This window comes from Physeter macrocephalus, chromosome 16 (genome assembly GCF_002837175.3).
Source record: "Physeter macrocephalus isolate SW-GA chromosome 16, ASM283717v5, whole genome shotgun sequence".
NCBI classification, from domain to species: Eukaryota; Metazoa; Chordata; class Mammalia; order Artiodactyla; family Physeteridae; genus Physeter; species Physeter macrocephalus.
Window position 1 is genome coordinate 22,538,725 of NC_041229.1, and position 5,831 is coordinate 22,544,555.

General features: G+C 38.0%; 1 pseudogene; it reads right to left on the reverse strand.

Annotated features, from left to right (window-relative positions):
• Positions 1 to 426: 426 nt before the first annotated feature.
• On the reverse strand, positions 427 to 755 carry LOC102976654 (non-histone chromosomal protein HMG-14-like; annotated as a pseudogene).
• Positions 756 to 5,831: the final 5,076 nt, after the last annotated feature.

Genomic DNA, 5,831 nt, shown 5'->3' on the forward strand with positions numbered 1-5,831 from the left:
GATTCACCTTGCCACACAGTATAAACCAACACAACACTGTAAAGCAACCACACTCCAACAAAAATTAAAAAAAAAAAAGTGTTCAAGACATTAAATGCACAACTGACTCCAAATGCCATTTGTATTATAGGATATAAAAGCTACCCCCATCTGTGGAATGTTAAGCTGACACCGAAGACAATCAAAGCCTCCCATATTCAATATCCCTCTATTTTCTGGCTGTACCAAAAAATAAACAACCAGCAAATGATTTCACCTTTAAAAAAAAAAATTTACCCTTAAAAAATTTTAAGGGTAAAAAATTTGGGATGAGGGGGTATTCTCTCCTTTTTAAAAATGTTTCTAGAGCTACTAAAAAACTGGCATTTACAAAATAGTTGATAAAAATATTCCTCTGGATTGTGCAAGAAGAGAGACAGGGACCACTGATAGGACCAGGTGTGTGATATTAATCAGACTTGGCTTCTTTCTTTCCTGCTTCATCAGAAGCTGGGCTCTCCTCGTTTTTAGTTTCTCCATTTTCTGCAGGTACATCTTCTTTAGTCTCTTGGTTAGCCTCTTCAGCCTGTTTTCCCTTTGCTCCCCTTTTCCCTTTTGTTTGCACTTTTGTCTGAAGATTTATTCTTTCCTGCCGCCTTTTTGGGCTTCGTTTCCACTTTTTCAGGAGCCGGTTTAGCTGACAACCTCGCCGATCTCCTCTTGGGCTCCTCCTTCGCCGCCCCCTCGGCGGATCTGAGCTTCCTCTCAGGCACCATGGCTGCGGTGAAGCTGCCACTTCCCGCCGCCCTGCTGCATATCGCGGCTGCCGAGCGACTCGGCGGAGCCGGCGGGGACAAGAGCTGCTGCGGCCGAGGGGGTGGCCCGGCCCACCCGACCTGACAAAACCCGCCGGCCCAGACCTTGCACTTTCCTTCTTCTTCTCTCCGGTCATCTTTTATGTTGCTCAGATCATCATGGTCACAGACAAGCGGTCACTGGTGTTATGACCTTTAGCATCAGAAGAGTCATTCAGGGGCAGTAAAAGTAAAAGTTAAAAATCACTTGCCACTTTCAGTAAAGGAAGAAAAATGTAGCTTAAAAAGACGTTTATGAAGTAAGCTAAGCTTTTAAAAATTTCTGTATGGTTCGGACTGGGATGGTGTAAATGTATTGCACATCCATGGGCAATTATAAATTAAACCTGAGCTGTGAAATCTGACCTCTTTACCTACCTGATCATGAACAAACGTGAGAAAGAAAAACACTTAGATTTGAATTTCTTTTTTGATTGCAAAGAGTCTGTATGATCCACACCGAATAATTATGTCTCAAGGAATCAGATGTGCGATATGCTGCCTAATTATAGGAAATGGCAAATTGAGAAAAACACTGTAGTCATGAAAAATCCCCAGAAGATATCTGACAATGTCCCAGAAATCTGTTTCCATTCCAAATGCTGCCAATTCTTAATGTGGGGGAAATGCGAGAAGGAAATCAAACTTTGAATCTCCTTGTAAGTCATGAAATCAAATGCAATGGACAAAAGGCTGCTCTTGCCTGGGTTATGACACCAGCTGTCTGAAGGGACTGTTCTAATTATCGCTAGTCCTATTCGTTCCAAGGTTATTTTTTTTTTGCTTAAACGTGACCGTATATGCACATGTTCCCCTGAGAACTGCAGTTAATGCATTTTCTTTCCCTAGGTACACAGCTGATATTAAGAAAGTATGCTGTGTTCCCTGCTAGAATCAAAAGGATAAGAGGGCATTGAGAATAGTGATAGAAATTTTAAATAACCTAAGGGAGTGTTTTGGAGTCTGAGGCACAAAGGTCCCTGATTAAGCACTGAATTACTACTCAATTACTACTTGAAGGAATGCACAGAACATCTGCAGAATGAGGGTCACTGTAGCAGGTTAACCCATGAGAGCTTCAATATCCAATGACCAAAAGCAGTTCTGAGATTGAGGACCAACCATGTTTGCACAATAGAATCTTCTAGGGAATTTTTTTTAAAGTACTTATGCTTAAACTTCACCCAGATCAATTATATCATAGTTTTTGAAGTGGTACCCATATATTTTAAAAACTGTCTAATGTGCAGCCAAAGCCATGAACTATTGGATGAAAGTCTACAATAAAAAGATGCAATGATTTCTTAACTCTTTTTGAAATTCTGATGAAAGTCATAGATTATTCATCTTACCAGACCAAATTAACATAGGGAGATATATGGTTAGATAGATAAAACTAGGATTCATGAATACCATGAAAGGTCATTCATAGACCTTGTAGGAGCCAATAAGCCTCAGACTAATAACCACTGGTTAGAATTCTAGCAAAGCTAGGGGCTCAGGTGGCATAATTTACCCATCAGCCAATGTGTTTATTGTTTATTTTCTTTGTTAAACACATTGGCCTGGAAACCCTTGGAGTAGGGTTCAAAAATTATATTTAACGGATCTTTAAAGTGTTCACAACCTACTGTGGAACATAGGACATGCATACCAATAATTCACTACAAGGGAGTAAAAAGCACCCAGATGGTTAGCACAGATTAGATCTGCTCCAGTAGTTTAAAAGAACAAGCAAGTCCTTCCATCTGGGAAAATGAGAGAGAATTCCATCAAGAAGGCGGAATGATCATCTCAGAAGGGAAATGTCAAATGCACTGGAATTATAGACTTCCCTCACTGTAAAGACTCTCTTCCAGAAAGGTCTGCTGACTCAAGGTGGGAAAGAGGTCTGTCACAGTTAACACTTCATGCCTTTCAGACAAATCTAGTTTTGCATGATTATTTTTTATCATTTGCACATTCTTCCTCACCCTACCCCATCCCCAAATAAACAAAAATGCTTGATCATATCTCTAAGCATTTTTGAAATAAAGTGATAACTAGTATTGATGGACAGTTTTTATTTTTTGATCCTGAATCTATACCTCTTCAAGCAGAGCATGAATTTGAGAGCTCACCCATAGTATGGCACATCCATAGCAGATAGAACTACTGCCCCCATCTCTTCTAGTCTAACACTGTAGGTATGAAGTCTTCACAGTACTTCTAAATGTGATTAATGTTTTTCACAAGTGTCCCTTAAAAAATGAAATAGTACTATCATTTTGTGCGTTTAAATGCATTTGCATTTCATTCAAGGGAAATGAGTTTTGTGTTTTAATTTCATTTCAGTTCCACTTAAAGCCTAGCTCATTTTGTCATTGAACACTTTCTTAAGTGTTAGTTTTGCTAAATCACTCAATGGGAATTTGAAATTTAGGTAAGATTTTTCAAGCTATGAATAAATTTTCATCTGCTGCTGATTCTCAAGTCTATAGATTCCCTTCTCCACCCCTAAGTTAATATTAATGCTTTGTATTTCTCAAGGTAAATTTTCATACATTATTTCACATGATTTTTGTAATAACTCTACAAGGCAAATAAATCAAGTCCCATTATCTGTATTTTACAAACAGAATACTGATATTCAGACTTACCTGAATTAGATGTAGGTTTGCCACTGAATTAGAGTTAGAACCAGATCTTCTGTTTACTAGTCCAGTGCATTTTAAATGTATTGTTCTCTCTTTCCTTGTATCCATTTTGTTAAGGAAAATATGCAAATTTATCATTTCTCGACACTGAGAAAATATCTTATAATTTGGTTGCCATATATATTAGGAGATTCAAGCTGAATTCTAATGGTTCTAATGCCTATCATGTGACAGCACTGGGGCATGTGCTTACCAATATTATTTCTAATCTTCATCTTAATCTTCATCTTCATTTTACAGAAGAAAAAATGAAGTTCACAGACACTAAGTAACTTGTTAAAGTCACATACCTGCTAAATTTCTGCCCTCTTGGTTCTCCCTCAGGCTATGGCTGACTTGGCAAATCCTTCTAGTCTAGCCTCTACTCTAGAACCCATGGCCAGATGTCTTACCAGATTCCCCCAAATATCCTCTAACAACATTATTATTGTTGTCATTGTCAAGACAAATACTTATTTACTGTTTATATCTAGAAAACACTTCCTTAGACACTAAAAATAGAAATATGAGTGCAGTGTTTACCTTCTAGAAGTTTAGCATCCAATAAAGGGATATAGTGCATACATAACAGCACAAAAATCAAACAATAGAACAACAGAGGGTCGCATTCCCCAGGTATAAGATAAAAGTTTCAAACTTTAGGCTGTAAATACCATCAGAATAGAAAGGGGATCAATGTAGACTAAGAGAATCTCTCAGAAAGGAGATAATATTTAACAAAAGATGGAATTCAGATGAGAGGAGAGAAATGAGAGAGAATTATATGTAGGAGCAATTCTAAAAAGATTAAGGAAGTCAGGAAATATAGTATGTTCAGTGGATTCTAAGATGATTCCTTTGGTTGATTTATCTGTTAGATTGGATAGGGCTGCAAGTAACTGAAACCTCAATTTACAGTGGCTTAAGCAAACAAGGGTTTGTTTTTCTTATATAACAAGATGTATAACCATTAGAAGGTGGTAGCTGGAACTGTTTCACCTGCTCAATGATGCTGTCATTTAGCATGTTAGCTTTCATTGTTTATGTCTGCAGCATCATGGTCATGTGAAAGCTGCTGCCATTTGACATATCTGTTCTTATTTGAGGCAGGAAAAGTGTGGTGAGAAAAAAAAAAAAGTGTGGTGAGAGAGAACACATTAGCAGCATCTGCTCTTTTCCTCTGGGAGAGGCTGTGACATAGGGAACCAGATTGCTGTGCTTGATTTGGATCATAGAAGCACATTACTGTCCCAACTAAAGCCAGGGTTTCAATAGTAAGGAAAAAGGGGAAATTAACATTGAGTGGCTAAATAACAGTGTCTGTAGCACTTGATTATCAATAATAGAAATGTACTCAGTTCCTTCAGTTAGTGACATGTTTTTGCACAAAATCATGAAACAGTAGAAAGCCTGGGTAACAGTCTCAACAGAGCATAGAGTTCCTAAGGAACTGGGGAGTTATTAGGGGTACCACAGCATCCTTTTCACATAGCAGCAGCTCTAGTGGTTGGGTCATCTTTTAGTTCCTCCAGTAATAGGCGACAATAGCTTCCTATTTATGAATTCCATCCATTTTCTCATCTCAGTTTCTTCTCCTATTACTTCTGCGTTTTTTCTCTATTACCGTGTAAGTTTCTGTATTGAGCTCCAATCTGACTAGAGTTGCCAGATGAAATACAGGATACTCAGTGAAATTTGAATTTCTGATAAACAGCAACTATATTTTTGTATAAATATGGCCCATGCAAATTTGTGACATACTTATCCTAAACAACACTGTGTTATCTGTCTGAAATTCAAATTTAATTGGGAGTCCTGTATTTTCTTTTGCTAAATCCAATAGTCCTAAAGCAGATCTATTTGGCTAAACACCAGTTAAGACTGTCTCTGGTGGAATACTTCTAATATCATTCCACCTGATAGACCTCTGGCTAGCACATAGATAGCAGCCTTTGGCTTAGAAATCTATCCTTAGCACAGTCATCTTAGATGACTATGGTAGGCTCATGTGGGCAATGCATGGAAACATATTTAAGGAATTTCTTGATTCTTCAGCTCAGTCAAGCCAGTCTAGGGGAACAGAATTCCCAGAGTACTGAGTCTTGCTCAACAAAAAAACATATTTCTACCATATGCTGTTTCTTTTAGATAGAAGATATGCGGGTTCAGGTATGCTGGTTTCCCTCCATCTCTTTCACATTTGTTTGTATCAGTCAAAGATTCCATAGCATCTTTTTTTCTAGGCACAAAATTAGCTTATATTCCAGCAGGCATCTGTTGACCTCTACAATGGGTAGGGTGTGCATAGAATAAAATGTTTTCT